This window comes from Erpetoichthys calabaricus, chromosome 4, assembly GCF_900747795.2.
Source record: "Erpetoichthys calabaricus chromosome 4, fErpCal1.3, whole genome shotgun sequence".
Lineage (NCBI taxonomy): Eukaryota > Metazoa > Chordata > Cladistia > Polypteriformes > Polypteridae > Erpetoichthys > Erpetoichthys calabaricus.
The window spans coordinates 169,695,680-169,712,233 of record NC_041397.2 but is presented as its reverse complement, the minus strand read 5'-3'; the positions used below and the strand labels follow the sequence as shown (position 1 = coordinate 169,712,233).

The following is a 16,554-nucleotide window of genomic DNA, read 5'->3' as shown; positions in this document are numbered from 1 at the left end:
TCTGCATAGACATGTTATTAAGTTTGTCAAAAATGTTATTACATTAAACCATTTTAAAAACAATTTTTTATGAACACGCTTATCTATCAGAAAAAATGGACATCTGGCTTGTGCAATATCATGCTGCAAAAGAAAGTCAGAAAGCAGTATTTAGTCAGGACTTATAGTACTCCGTGGAAATGACTGTTGCTAATTTACTGAATTTGAATATACTGTACTCGTATTCTGTTTTCATTTACATATTTCAAAGCTTATTTGATTTAATTGATTTGATTATAACTTTAGCTCTGTTATACTTGTACTGGGTAGCTTTCACATAAGCATTTGTACAAAAATTTTAGGGTGCTTTTGATAGAGCTTTATGGACTCACATTTCATTCAAATAATTTCATAAAAGTGGGTTTATTTTGCAAAACTGGTGTCAATGTAAATTAGTAGTATTATGTCCTGCAAAAGATATATTATAATTATATACAGTATAAATTAATTATATCCTTGTGCTTGTTCATTGTAAATAACATTTTTAAAAATATTTTCGGAAAATATTATGAATCAGCATTAAATTACATAATAATGTGAATAAAAACTCAGCACAAAAAGTAGTGAAACTCTGAAAAGAGTCCATTTCAAGTTTGTAAAAACTGGTTGCAATGACAATCAGTATCAAACAGTATTTATTGGGAGCTGGAATCCACAAGCAGCTCTAGACTGACTTTCTTGTGTAAACATACTTAAAATGGTAAAATAAAACATTTGAAATAAAAAAGCCTCTACCAATACATTCTGAACATATGAAAAATGTCTATTTTAGTATTTGTATATTTTAGGCTGACCAAACAGTAGTTACATTTGACAATTTAAATCTGGTTAGTTTGTCACTCTAGCAACACATCATCATTACATTTGAAAAATTTTCAATGAATAATTCAATTGAAAATGTATTACAATCATTTTAAAAATAATGACAATAAAAAATATTATCAGTTTACCCCGTGTTTACTTCTGGTGGCACTGCAGAAAATGTAAAACAAAATATGTAAATTCCACAAGTCATCCAAACCAACTCTGCTCTATCCAGTTCAAATGACTTAGGAAGAAGAAAGATTACTTTTGCCAGCTATACCTCTTAAGTATTTACAGCATACAAAACACTTAGATACTTTAAAAGAGTTTAGGTACTATACTGCTACATTTCCCTCTAGAGATGAATGAGCAAGATATCTGACAAGATGATCATTTTCTGTTTCAACTTAGAACCTAAATTCCTTCTAGTATGAAACTAAGATATCTAGAAGGTCAGGGATACTTTTTACTCTGATTAAAGGTTATACTTTTAAGGAGTGACAGCTGAAGAAATTGTCCCTGGAATACCCAATGTTGCGGGTTTAATTAATCACGCCTTTGTTGTATGCACAAGGTGAACTTGTTTAAAATAAATATTGTTTTGTTTTCACTACAGTGCTGGAGAAACAAATTACGATTTTTTGTGACTGTAGACATTTTGCTTAAAAAACTACAGAAGTCTGTGTCTGGCTGCAATTTGTTCAGACAAATTTCAGTGATCTGTTATCTCAGGGCAGATGTAGTGCCATGTAATGTCTTGATTGTGAGATAAGTGTATAACTGCTCACAGCCACATCAAACAGTCATGTATGGTTTAATGAAAAAGTAATTTGCATGGAATATGTTTTTATTCGAAAAGGAATTCACATGCTTCTTTTGAAACTGAATAACAATGAATGCTTTTTGTGACCATCACAGTGTTTAGAGGGCATGACTGATGAGATATGCATCATACACTCAGATCCATCAATTACAAAAGTAATCACAGAGCTATAGCCACTATCAGATACAACAATGCCTATTTAGCAAATACATTTCTTGAGGTGTTTTGCAAGACACCAAAGCTTCTGGAAAAAATACACTTATTTTTCACACAACTTCAAAGCTACAAACATACACTTCATGACATATTTTGAAACACTCCATTACACAGCAATAGCACTTAGCTAACCTTTTATTTATAGCTGAAATTCAAATTCAATACAAAAATCACAGAGATTGCAGCATACCATCATTTTCTTTATTAGAAGTCTCTTGTAGAAGAGGAATAATGATACCACTTCCGATTCAACAGGAACTCCCACCCTTTCCTCTTCTGAATCATACCACCAATAGAAAATGGCAGTCACCTTTTAGACTCATCTCTAAGAAGATGCTTCAGTGCAGTGGTGACAGAAATTTATGATTATTTTCTGTTTTATTATGTTTTGGTGAAGCAACTGCCAGTTATACAGGATTCAATGGCTGATACCCCAGATCTTTATCAGTGTTTGTTATATTTCTTCCATTATATGCATCAACTATTATTTACAAAAATTAGTCCATTAAATTATTCAGTTGCTGTAGATGTCCCTGCTACCCTACCTCTCTTTCTCTCTCTGTAACTAGTACACTCAAGCTTTTGGTGGTTTATTTTTTAATTTAGCGTTGAATGTTTACATTTGAAAGGGATAGAAAAATTTTGCAGCCGTAATGTTAGCTTTGTAGAACTCTGAATTTCTTTAAAAAATTCATAGCCATACCACTATTCTGCTGGCCTCTGTTCCACAAAGTGAAAAGAACACATGTACACAGCTCCGTTGGTGGCTTTTTAAAAACTTGTCAGCAACTCTTCTTATTTTTTATTGGTGGATAAAGATCAAACGGAGCTCTGCAGCCATATTTTGATTGCCATTAATTTTTAAGGTCTGTTGTGGCAACTTCTACCATAGCTAACTGCATCTCAAAACAGTGGTGCAAACAGAATATTTAAATAAATGCCACTGCCCATTAATATAAGGTGGATAAACTAAAGGTGTAAGCATCGAAACAACAAAAGTGCCAACAAATACAAAAGAGAAAACAGTGTGTATCAATATTAAAGACGTTTCATTTTACAGAATCATTTCAAATTAGGTAAAAGGATATAAAAGACAAAACATTAACAAAAGACACACATATGATATGTCATAAAAACAACATGCAAAAAGAGTACCCTTACTCTGTCCTTTGTAAAGATCACCAAAAGTATAAAGTGTGCTCTTTTAATTATACCCAAATGCTGAAATACTGAAAGGTAAAAGGAAACAATTGCTGCAGTCAGGGTCATATTCACTGGTCTGCTCTTGTATAAAATGGGTTTCTTAATGAGTAGACAAGTAAAAAATGGCTTTATAGTAATTGCTTCCCTTTAGCATTCAATGTTGCTTGCACGTAAGTATGCACTGATGATTGCTAATTATCAGCATTTCAATAAAATTAAAGGAGCAAACCTTATAGAAAATGGTAAATTAAAATGAAAATAGCAAAAGAAATGCATACACTTAAAACTATGGCAAAGAATGCAAATATTTATGAATTTCTTTGAAAAGTTTGTAGGTCAGATAAATAAAATAAAGTGTTAAAATTACAAATTTGAGTATAAAATTGATTGAAATAAAAACCTGCAGCCATGGGGGTCCTCCAGGACTGAACTTACATACAAATTAACATGACACTGAAGTTGCTGAATCCCTTTAACATTTCGGTCATTTTGCACCTGGGCCTGCACTTCAGTTACAAACTGTCAGTATTTATACACAATTAAAAGGGGAAAATTCCACTATATGGTAAATAAAAGTTAAGAATGTAAAAATATGGCAAAAAAGGAAAATTTCTGAATCAATAACCGTACTGGCACATTTTTCTAAAAGTAAAAATAAAAGAACACAGAATAGCCAATTAAACAATGAGATCAATTAGAAGTAAAGATGATGCATTGATTTGTGAAAATGATTGGAATGAAAGATTGCAGCCCTATCAGTACCCTAGGACTGAATGTGGAAGTCCCTGATATACGAGTACAAGTACATAAGGGGTGAAATTAAATGCACCCTTGTTAAACATTGAGACTCTAGAGGCCCATTTTCCAAAGTAAGTCATTTTGGGCACCTATAGATGTTATCAGTTCTACACCTTGAAACCTCAAGGAGGTACTTTCATGTTTGTATTACTGATCAAAAATATTTTACAAGTAATAATGGTTAACTCACATGAATTTTAAAAACAGAATTATTGGTTTGCCTCTTTCATGAATGCAAGTACCTCGCCCATAGTGACTATAAGAAAAGTTGCATGTGTTTGTGCAGCAACTTGACATGTCAGTTTAGGGACATCACAGTAGATAAGGAGTTCCCAAAGTCAGTGCTACAGGTGCTGCAGATTTTTGCTCCAGCCTAATTGCTTTATTAGAAGTGATCCTTGTCAGCAACAGGAACTGCCATATAATTTTATGGATTGCTAATGCTGTCATTCTTATAATTTTATTTTTATTCCTTTCTGAGGATATCATCCAAATGATTTGTGCTCCAGAACAAATTTGTAATTCTCAGTCCTACTCTTTTTTTGCATTAATTTCTTTCTAAATATTTCATTAAAATGTAAAGTTAATAAAAGACAAACAAAGGTAAATACAGGGTGGTCCAGATTTAATTATGCAATTATTGCATTGCATTAAAAGTTGCATAGTTAGATCTGGACCACCCACAGGAGATGAGATGGTGAATTGGTAGCTCCTTTGTAATCTGCAACTCATTGTTAATTGGCAGCAGGTTAAGAAAGCAAAAAGCATTTTTAAAAAGTGAAAGTAGCTGTTGAAGACTAAAAAAGGACTGGATATATTAAGAAACAAATTTAGCCTAAATTAAGCACAAAAATGTAATTAGAGCCATAAGTACTTCATGGGCATTCATGAATGAGCTTCTAATTAAAACATTGGCCTATCAACTTGCTACCATCCTGACCTCCAAGACTGAACTTGGAAACTCCTGCAGTTGAGATTCTTTCTTGTCTGTTCTGTTCAATAGACTCAAGTTTGTTTTGCGTTCTTTTTTTATTTTTATTTTTTTTTACATATGATGAAGCCAATTCTTTAAATTATGCATTTATGATGTGTTTTTTTAAATAAAGGGCCTCCAGCACGTGCGTTTGCTTGCAATCTGCTGCTAGACCTGCATAATGACAAATAGGCTCATTTAAGTACCAACAGAAGCACTTTTATTCATTTTCAGTATGTCGATGGTATTGTGCATGCAGATATATTTAGACTTTCTGCAGACAATCACTACTATCGGCCATATTCAAATTAAGCTAGTCCCCTTAGACCCGATACTAAGGTTCATAAATCAGGAAGCATCAGTTAAGGGTGGTAGGCAAACACAGCCCCAAACTTCAACAAAACACATTCATGAGCAAAAATTACAAAACAAATGCAATAAGAACTTTAACAATGAACATCAAATAAACTGTAATTAAAAGTCCAGTTTTATATATAACGAACGCCACAGAAAAACCCGGCATATCAAATAATTCTGGCGGTGGTCCAGATCTAATTATGCAACTGTTCGACTGACAACCGTCTCCCACCATTTTGGAATGTAGGGCAGGTGCTGCCATCTATCGGCAACAAAAAGAATTTTAAGTGAACTCTATGTGGAGGGCAGGTGCTGTGAATTCTCTATGTAATAAACTTAATAAGTTATAGCGTAATGAAAATTGCATAATTAGATCTTGGCCACCCTATATAAGCGCATTTAAAAAGCACTGTAATCTCCCGTAATTAAAATGTTGATATTTGAGGCCATGTCAACGCGTCGTTTTCCTGAAATCGATCTGTCCATTTCAGTGCATATTAAATGAGCAGTCGCAGGACGCTCTCACTCTTCACACCAGGTGTCATCAAATAATCTAATGTGACAAAAAAACCTGCCGCTCACACCGAACCCGTGCGCACTTGTTGTGCGCACTATAAACTCCCCGAAAACTCAAACTGCCTGAGGATGAAATACGAGTTGACGCTTAGGGTTCTGAAAACCTTTAGAATGAACCAAAACAAAGGATGTGTGTAAAAAGCAGCAAATGAGTGGTGACGTCACGCCTCTTTGGCAGTACGCTGTTAAACGGAAAGTGATCGGCTTCTCTAAGGTTAACTTGCAGCAGTTGAACTTCTTCCGTGTACCTTTTATTCATCAACTGACACATGAGAGAACTAACTGACTGAGAACTGTTTTCATGGAGTCTACCTATAATGTAAGTATTGTTATTCATCGGATAATGTTGGTGCATATCACATGATTTTGTCTTAAATTTAGTACCTGATCGATTAGTGCCAGTGGAAGCTCGTTTGGAGCCCTAGGCATGGTGGACGGACGTCGCCCTTCGCTGTCCATAGCTATATCCGGTATTATTTTTCAGGGGATAACAGAGCCCACTTAGTATCATCGGAGACTGACGATGGGGGTGGCTCCTCATGGTGTCCGTAGCGCGCACTCCTTAATTATCATAAATGATGCCCCTCGGATGTTTGCGCCCTAGGCGGTCGACTAATAATGGATTGACCGGCATTGTGATCGATTTAAACGATCATTGTTGGAACTTTTTGCACAGTGAATCTCTGACCCTTGAGCTGATTGAACGATTAATAAGTTCCTAACAGATTATTTCCATACATTTTCTAAACACGATTTAAATGACTGCTGAGAGAAAAGCTACAGGGGGTGGTACGTAGTAAAAACAGAAAAAAATCAAAAGCATCAATAACGTGAATTGGCTGTTTCGTTATTGTATTTTAGTTCCAGATGTTGTTGTTTTGTGACGTTTACTCTGAAAGGGAAGCGAAGTCTGGTCAGTCTGCACGTTCTGAAAGTAAAGGGGAAAAACGGTCTTTTAAAGTTCGTGCAGTGCATACTCTGTATAAGGTTCTTGCTTTTTCAGAGAGCAAGTGCCGTGAGACTATCTTAGAAGATCGAACAATCCGGTATTTCAGGACATCCTACTCTTACAATATAAATATTTCTGGGGTTCAAGCGGAGGAATAAAAAGGAAGGTATCTTTCACGCTGCTCATTTGTGTCGTTTACTCGTGGTTTAATGTAAGAGAAATGTGTGTATGTACGATTTATTTTTCCTGTTTGACATGTTATACTGTAATTACCCGTTGCAATTATAAATAGCCGTTGCCAGGGCAGTTGCATTGCTGAAGGTGTAACTCGCAGGAGTAAACCGTACATTCACAGTGGAGCTCCAAAAGATGACAGTGGAAAGTACTCTCGTTTTTTCCTAATTTTGAAGCCTAACGTAAGTTTTTTGGAAACGAGTTTAAGTTACTACACCAACTTTGAAATTTAGGCATTGATGTACTAGCTGCATTATTGCAATTTTGCTCGGCTTGAAATGTGGTTTACTGCATATATTACAACTCAAAAATGCAGAAGTGGAAATTAAAAGGCTGGAAAGGAGTCTAAACTAAATGTGTGATATTTGTATACAAAAAATCGTAGTCTTCTAATTTAATGTACGCAAGCTATGTTTTTGGACATGAATGTCAGCTACTCGATTAATTGTAGAAGATTGTAATTCTTCAATAACAAGAAATATTCATTCTATTAAAACCGTTGGCAATATTTAATTTATTGTATTGGAACTATGCTCACTGGTGTCGGTAATAGTGGGTTAAACCAGTTTTACAATGTATTCAATGAAATTCCTATTTTAAAGGTGTTCTTTCTCAAAACTGTCTTTTCTGGTTTTGTTTTAGCCAAGGCGTTTGGCATAGTTACACTTATTTGTAATTTGATTGTTCAATATGATATAGTGACATAATTATTAAAATTAGAATTGCTTAAGCTGTGGAGCACCTAGCTGTTGTTTTTATTGTGCCTTTCACCACTTACAATTTATAAAGATGTTTACAAAAGCACATATCCAGCGCAATTTAAAGCAATGTGATCAAATGCAGTAAGGTAATGCAAATATATGATCAAAGTATTGCAGAAAGCTGTACATAGAGGTGGGGTGGATCTCCATACATAATGGAGGGTGGGGTTGATAAAAGAATGTAATTTTAATACTTGTATATGTTTGAGCAACTTATTACTATGCAACAGAAACCTAGTCTTTCATGTCTTGTGTTTTATAGCAAAGTGACTAAAAGAGGGAGGTAGTCCCTGTATAGGCTTAAGAGCATAACAGGATTAGTTTCTTTTCAAGGGTGTATTTATGAATCGTGTAATTTATGTTTCTATTGTATTTGACATTTTGATATATCAAGTGCTGCCCTCTATTACTACTTGATAAATAAAATGTAAAAATCATTTTTTAACTTTTGAAGACTGTTTTTATGCGATGAGTATGTTAGTCCAGTATATTGTAAAAACTCATTTTTTACAAAATTGAATACACTTTTGTCTGTTACAAGAGGGTGAGCAAATAGAGATTTTTAGTTAATTTGCATAGTAATAATTACAGGCTGTGGTATTCCCATTGTGATGATCTGTCCATTTCAAAAACTGGCTAATCCAATTCAGGCTCACAGAGGTGCAGTTCTGCTAGCCTCATCCACAGGAACTAGCCCTGAACAGAACACACACAGACCCATGCACAGCCATTCCAGTGTAATTTAAAATCACACATATTTGGGATGTGGAAGAAAAAGTAGAATACCTCAGGGAGTATATCCTGTACTGTTGTCCTACGCATATGCAACTTCTTTATTGATTCACATGTTTTATCTGGAGCTGTGAAGCAGCAACACTAACTCCCCAGCCATCATTCTACCTGTGTTAAGGAGATGACAACACGACAATGTACTTTTTTTCTGATTCTTCCAAGCATTGTAAATCCATGTAGCAATACAGACGTTATTCTATATATTGTATATCTTGTATTGAACAAAAAGATAACTTGAGAAATGCAAGGGTTTTTAAAACGATTGTACAAGTTTTCCTTGTGAAACTTTATCACAGATGGTCTCACTGTGGCAGGCCTGGTCATTCCACAGATTAACCAGCTAACTAAAAGTGAACATGACAGAGGATATGGGTAACATGAATAGGAAAAATGTTGTTCAGGTAAAAATGGCTTTGAAGCCTGGACAAATATATCTTATAGCTATACAGGCATAGCTAATTAATTGTTACAGCTTTCCATGACTGATGTCTCATCTGTTTGAAAATTAGTTTGTAAGAAGAGTTTTGGCTTGAAGTATTGCTAATGTTTCTTTAGAATTTAGTTTTAATGTTGTGACTGAATTCTCTGGTGTTTTTGCTTGTTGCAAAGTTTGTCTTTAATGGTTTGTTTGTTGGTTTATAGATATTATATAACAGAAAGAGAAAGGTAGTAATTTATTTAAGAAGTAGCCTATGTTTTAAAATTACTAGCAAAACTGCCTACATTTATTTCAAAGTATAATATTTTTGTTAACCTGGGAGAGAGAACACAAAAGGAGGGGGGAAACTACAAACATTCTTTGAACTAATTTCATAGTTGCTTTTTTTATTTTCACATTTATAGAAATAGTCCTTATTTCCTACTCCTGAGGATTACGCATGCTTATTCTTGAACTGCCTGAATTCCTTGGGTGTCTTCCAGCTGCAGTTTCATGTTAGACTTTTGACCACCATAAGATCAATTCTTAATAGCAGCTGTTTAAACCAGAGTACAAAGTTTATTAATAAATACAGGTTAAAACATATTTTCTAGTGTCTTTTCAAACTGAGGGTGACAAAGTACTACAGGTGATTTCAGTTGTGCTTAATGGATCCAGTAGACTGGGTTGGAATCTCATGGCCAGATTTTAATTGTGTGGAATTGTTCCTCTGATGTACTAGCACAGCGTATGGGGATGGTTTATACCTGACCAGTGTTTCTGTGGCTATGGCCCCAATGTGAATCTAGTTTTGATTACATTAGCATGAAAATACAGGGGTGGGCAAAGTAGGTTTACAGTTGTTTGTATCGAAAAAGACATGCAGGTTATGGTTATTACAATAGCTTTATTAACTCATTATCTTAATTATCCCAAAAGAATGGCACAATAGCACAGTGCTCAAATTGCTGGCCTTCATTATTTACATATTCTTGTACTCTACTTGCTACATTCAAGCACACTTAAGACAAATGCACACAAATGATGCTGCAATTAACAATACAAGAATAAACTGTTTCCCATACTCACATCTGTAACCCTACTTTTGCCCACTCCTGTATATTTTCTGCTTTCCACAGCTTTCTTCAAGTATACAGGTTTTTAGTTTTTTGCAGTTGAGAAAAAAATTCAGGTACATCTAATGTGTGTTCCAGTTTCAAAAGCAGAAACTTCCAAAGAGTTAAAATATTGTGAAGTATACTGAATGGTTGATTCATCTTGCACAGTATTGACATTCTACTATAAGCAGTTTTTTGGGGGGGGGGGGGGCATTCCGGGGGCATTTATATATATATATATATATATATATATATATATATATATATATATATATATATATATATATATATATATATATATAATATCATAAAACGTAAGCTGCACTTAAGTATTTAAAAATTGAACTTATGAAAGGTATGTACAAAACTATTGCTGTATTTTTATTGGGTAATTTTTCTTAAGTTTTTATTGTATTACGTAGATCAATTGAGCTGATATAACGCAAAACTGTAAGCTTTTTGTATATTTTTATTTAGTTCTCAAAAAATTGCCCAGTGTTAACTATAAACATACAGTATAAATGTGCTATTTCTGTTAGCTATACGAGTTATAGCGTATAAATAGTTTTAGAATAATTGAACAAACATTCAAAACTTAAAGCTACATTTGTAAATGACTCATCTTGGACAGGTAACAATGTAAAATACCTTCATTCTCCATCTGAACATCCGCATTGTTTTCCTGTATTGTGTGAGACTGCAGAGTGCATACATACCTGAGCTGAGAGGCTTGACCTGTTTTTACTCAGAAGCTAATGCTAGCCCCCCAGAAAATAGAAGGGAGCAAAACAATTGAGCCATTGAGAAGAATAGCACTTACCTTGCTACCAGAATAGGCTCTGATGTTGGAGTGTTGTCTTGTTAGAAGTCATTAGGTCCTCTAGTTTATTAACTTTCCAGCCTTGAGAAAAGGTTAAGACAAGAAAGTTGTCATAGTAACAGAGACTCATTTGATAATTAGTAGGTGGTGCCTTCAAAACTGTTTCAAGAAATTAAAACAGCATAGATGTTAAGGTAAGTGCTATTCTTCTCAATGGCTCAATTGTTTTGCTACCAGAGCCTATTCTGGTAGCAGTGACTTCGACCATTCCTGTACACACCCATACTTGCATGGGATCAGTTTGATATTGCCAGTTAACCTGTAGGCTTTGCCCCACTCCTTCCCCTACCCTAAATTAGGTTAAATGAATTTGAGAAATTTGTTTTTATTTCAAGTTGTATAGTGGCTTTCTAAATTGTAAGGAGCATATAAGGAATATATGATGTAACCAGTATCCTGCACATGCGGTTTTGCCAAAATCAAACAATTCCGCATTAAATTAGCTGTATTTTCTCATCTTAATGATAAAAATTCATAAGCCACAGTATTTTGAGTGAAAATGTACTCTTAAGGTATTCTTTTGATTTTAGGAATTAAAATCACAGACTGAAAGTGTCATGTCTGCTATACTGAAAAACAAAATATTGGCTCCTCTATTGACTTAAACAGTCTCAGCTGGAAGCTGCACTTTAGTATTTAAAAACTGAACTGATGAAAAGTATTATGTACAAAACTATTGGGTTAAAATTATACACCCATTTTTTTGAATGAATTTGTATTACTTGACAGGTAGTGGGCAAGTATAAGATTTCTTTTGAGAGAAATGAGATCTGCAGTCATTTATTTCTTGGTTCAAATTATTGTTCATGCATCCTCTTTATAGGAACTTTCTTATAAAAGTGCCAAAGTGGATGAACCTGGAGCCCTGAAGAGCAGCTAAAGCTTCAGCATACTAGCATTATATGGAAGGAATGTTAATTCAACCTTAACACAACACAATTTACATACAGTGCATCCGGAAAGTATGCACAGCTCATCACTTTTTCCACATTTTGTTATGTTACAGCCTTATTCCAAAATGGATTAAATTCATTTTTTTCCTCAGAATTCTACACACAACACCCCATAATGACAACATGAAAAAAGTTTACTTGAGGTTTTTGCAAATTTATTAAAAATAAAAAAAAATTGAGAAAGCACATGTACATAAGTATTCACAGCCTTTGCCGTGAAGCTCGAAATTGAGCTCAGGTGCATCCTGTTTCCCCTGATCATCCTTGAGATGTTTCTGCAGCTTCACTGGAGTCCACCTGTGGTAAATTCAGTTGACTGGACATGATTTGGAAAGGCACACACCTGTCTATATTAGGTCCCACAGTTGACAGTTCATGTCAGAGCACAAACCAAGCATGAAGTCAAAGGAATTGTCTGTAGACCTCCGAGACAGGATTGTCTCGAGGCACATATCTGGGGAAGGTTACAGAAAAATTTCTGCTGCTTTGAAGGTCCCAATGAGCACAGTGGCCTCCATCATCCGTAAGTGGAAGAAGTTCAAAACCACCAGGACTCTTCCTAGAGCTGGCCGGCCATCTAAACTGAGCAATCAGGGGAGAAGGGCCTTAGTCAGGGAGGTGACCAAGAACCTGATGGTCACTCTCAGAGCTCCAGAGGTCCTCTGTGGAGAGAGGAGAACCTTCCAGAAGGACAACCATCTATGCAGCAATCCACCAATCAGGCCTGTATGGTAGAGTGGCCAGATGGAAGCCTCTCCTTAGTAAAAGGCACATGGCAGCCTGCCTGGAGTTTGCCAAAAGGCACCTGAAGGACTCTCAGACCATGAGAAAGAAAATTCTCTGGTCTGATGAGACAAAGATTGAATTCTTTGGTGTGAATGCCAGGCATCACGTTTGAAGGAAACCTGGCACCATCCCTACAGTGAAGCATGGTGGTGGTAGCATCATGCTGTGGGGATGTTTTTCAGCAGCAGGAACTGGGAGACTAGTCAGGATAAAGGGAAAGATGACTGCAGCAATGTACAGAGACATCCTGGATGAAAACCTGCTCCAGAGCGCTCTTGACCTCAGACTGGGGCGACGGTTCATCTTTCAGCAGGACAACGACCCTAAGCACACAGCCAAGATATCAAAGGAGTGGCTTCAGGACAACTCTGTGAATGTCCTTGAGTGGCCCAGACTTGAATCCGATTGAACATCTCTGGAGAGATCTTAAAATGGCTGTGCACCAACGCTTCCCATCCAACTTGATGGAGCTTGAGAGGTGCTGCAAAGAGGAATGGGCAAAACTGGCCAAGGATAGGTGTGCCAAGCTTGTGGCATCATATTCAACAAGACTTGAGGCTGTAATTGCTGCCAAAGGTGCATTGACAAAGTATTGAGCAAAGGCTGTGAATACTTATGTACATGGGATTTCTCAGTTTTTAAATTTTTAATAAATTTTCAAAAACCTCAAGTAAACTTTTTTTCACGTTGTCATTATGGGGTGTTGTGTGCAGAATTCTGAGGGAAAAAAATGAATTTAATCCATTTTGGAATAAGGCTGTAACATAACAAAAGGTGGAAAAAGTGATGCCCTCTGAATACTTTCTGGATGCACTGTATGGTAGCTGACCACATGTCCTGTGACTGAAGAAATCATTCCAGCATGGGAAAGTATCTGACACCCCGTGTAGTGGGAATTGGGGTCACCAGCCTACACTCTAGGTGTCTAGTATGTGGGACCGAGCGTGATCAGGATGATGGTGCAAGACAGGGAGACAAGGACACAAAATGGGTTGGGTTCTTTGAAAAATAAAGTGAGGTTTTAGTTACAGGTGCACTTAAAGAAAAACAAATAATGTCCTGTGGAATTTGTATATCAATATATAGTCCAATACCGCAAAGGACACACAAACAGTAATTAAACGGAGCCCAAAAATAGTGACTATACACAGTATTTACAGTGCTGGCTGAAAATCCCCAAATAAAAAAGAAAAATGCACACAAACTAGTGAAACCCATATATACACAAAAGCCAATATAAAGCTGTCTTCCTCCACAGTGCTCCAAGTCAGTAAACTGCTCCTTCAAACAGTGTATAGTACAGGATTTACCCAAAAACAAAAATATTCAAAACACAGAAAAGGAGAAAAAGTGTATATACAAAAGTAAACCGTGCACCATTAACCACAACCTAAAAAAATACCTCCACCAAAGTTAATCCAGAGATAATTATCAAAATATATATACAAGAAAAAAATATTTACAATAATCAAGGCACAAGCCATAGTGCTTGGTAAATTCAAGACGGAGTTCTACCAAGTACCTTTCTGTTAGCAAGATCTAGCCAGAAGACCCCCTCTAGAGACCGTAATTCCCTTTTGTATTCGGTGCCCTTGCGCTGACCAATTAAACTATTCAAAGTCATTCCACCACTGGCACGCAATGACATGAACGCGTCTGTGAAAGGTGGCGTCTCCTGTCCCGCAAAACTACTATAAAAATTCGAGCATCCGGCGCATGCGCGCACGTAGTTGTGCCGGCCTTTGAGACATGGACTGCGCTTCTGCCTTAAGTAAGAGTAAGAACTTTTCTTTTTTTTTTTTTCCTTCCCTGAGCTACAGCCCAGACAACTTCAAATACAGGATCACCTTTCTAAACCACGGCAAACAAATACTAAGGCGCTTTGCACATTTTCACTCTTCTGGTGTTATAAGGTTATGGGAGACACGCGTATGAGTGGAAGACAGACAATGCCGTCCCAGCCAGTCAATGGCAGGGCCGCCTTTCCACTCTACACGAGACCTGCCGTGACGCTCCCCAAAAGGTGTTCATATCATCAGCAAAGACGTCTCTCTGCATTATCTAAAAGAAAAGAAAAAGGCAAGTTTCCTTTCTTTATACTTTTTTTTTTTTTGTCCTTGTATATTTGATACACTCACAGAAGATGGTGTCTTTTTATGGACTGCTGCTTAACGGTGATGGAACTCCAATCCAAATCCAAAAGACATTACGCGACTGCTGAAACAACCCTTTATTTGATTTATATGCACCATCAAGCGTTGTTTGTTTTTGTTTGCTTGATTAAACAGGACAATCTGATTGGTGCCCTAACATTTAACTGGATCCAGTGTAATACTTCACATGACCATATCCATCCATCCATCCATTTTCCAACCCGCTGAATCCAAACACAGGGTCACGGGGGTCTGCTGGAGCCAATCCCAGCCAACACAGGGCACAAGGCAGGGAACCAATCCTGGGCAGGGTGCCAACCCACCGCAGACATGACCATATACTGTATAAATATATACTAGGGGGCTGAACGCACCCCAAGAAGATGCGTCTGTTCATCCTAAAACCGTGCTTAAACGGTGTTACAATGGGATACAAATACATTTTTTTTTTTTTTAACTCCTCTTTGGTTGATCAGCTGTTGGCTTGCTGCTGCTGCTGTTTTTCCGCGTGATCTGCACTTCGCTTGCCTACCTCTTCCCACACCTCTGCCAGCGCTACAGGTTGCCATGCATTGTGATCTGAACTTTGCTTGCTTCAGTTGTTTAAAAGCCTGTACAGCACCTGTTCGTTTGTCCTCAAACACTATGTAATCTTTTTGCTTTTCCGTTATTTCACCGAGTAATATTTTCCGTTTTGTTTGTGCTAATGTGATCTTTTCACTCACTTTTTTGAGACTTTCGAATTTTCCTACTTCCATTAACTCTAACCTGTTCTGCATGTGTATCATGGGACTTGCTTACAAAGGTTGTAAGTATGACGTGACATGCCTGTCTCGCGGGATGTGAAAGTGTCTCTTCAAAAGATCTCTCTTCCAAAGTGTCTTTCTGTCTCTGCAAAAGATCACGTCTCGTTGCCGGAAAAAAGTCTTGTCCCAAGATTTTTTTATATAATAGAGAGATATCTGTGTGTGTGCGTGTGTGTGCGTGTGTGTGTGTATATATAATGTGTTTAAAAAAAAAAAAAAATAAATAAACAAAAAAATGCATGTATTTTACTACGTGGTCTCTCTTTGACTAGTTGGGGAATTTTATTTCTTAACTCAGGATACTTTAGTTTTTGCAGAATCTCTCTGATAGTTTTATATTTGATTATGCATTTAGATTTTTCTGGTCTTTTTAAAAGTTTTTTTTTTTGTTTTCCTCCTCTAAAGCTTGGAAATATTGCAGAGTGGTTTCTTAAGGTGAAGGATCTTTATTTGAAGCAGGCTGTATAATGCAGGGAGATTAATGTTCAGGTACTTCATTAGAGAGTAGGCACATATTGTGAGTGAAAGGGGCTTCCACAGAATAAATGTGGGCATAGAACATACCAATCAGGACTGATATTATAACTAGAAATACAGTACTGTTTAATTTGAGAAGCCTATTTAGGTCCCTTATTGCCGTACGTCATAAAGACAATGCAATTTAACACTGTCCTTCAAGCAAATATAAAGCACATTTAATCTATACTAATAAAAGGCAAAGCCCTCCCTCACTCACTCACTCACTCACTCATCACTAATTCTCCAACTTCTCATGTAGGTGGAAGGCTGAAATTTGGCAGGCTCATTCCTTACAGCTTACTTACAAAAGTTAGGCAGGTTTCATTTCAAAATTCAAAGCGTAAGTCATAACTGGAACCTCCTTTTTTTTTGTCCATATACTGTAATGGAGGAGGC

At 36.4% G+C, this 16,554-nt stretch overlaps 2 protein-coding genes across 7 annotated transcripts in view; one reads left to right on the top strand and one right to left on the bottom strand.

The window, feature by feature from the left end:
• jagn1a (jagunal homolog 1a) overlaps positions 1 to 16,554 on the bottom strand; it is a 469,310-nt gene that overhangs the window by 94,697 nt on the left and 358,059 nt on the right. The window lies entirely within an intron of this gene.
• LOC114650354 (type 2 lactosamine alpha-2,3-sialyltransferase-like) overlaps positions 5,784 to 16,554 on the top strand; it is a 143,071-nt gene continuing 132,300 nt past the window's right edge. Inside the window, exon 1 of one of the 6 annotated variants that reach the window (XM_028799928.2) lies at positions 5,784 to 6,108. The gene's annotated coding sequence lies outside the window, so the exon portion shown is untranslated. Of the gene's footprint in view, positions 6,109 to 6,738; positions 6,905 to 7,010; positions 7,155 to 16,554 lie in introns of those variants that run through there. The other 5 variants (XM_028799919.2, XM_028799927.2, XM_028799922.2 and 2 more) reach the window with 5 other exon arrangements.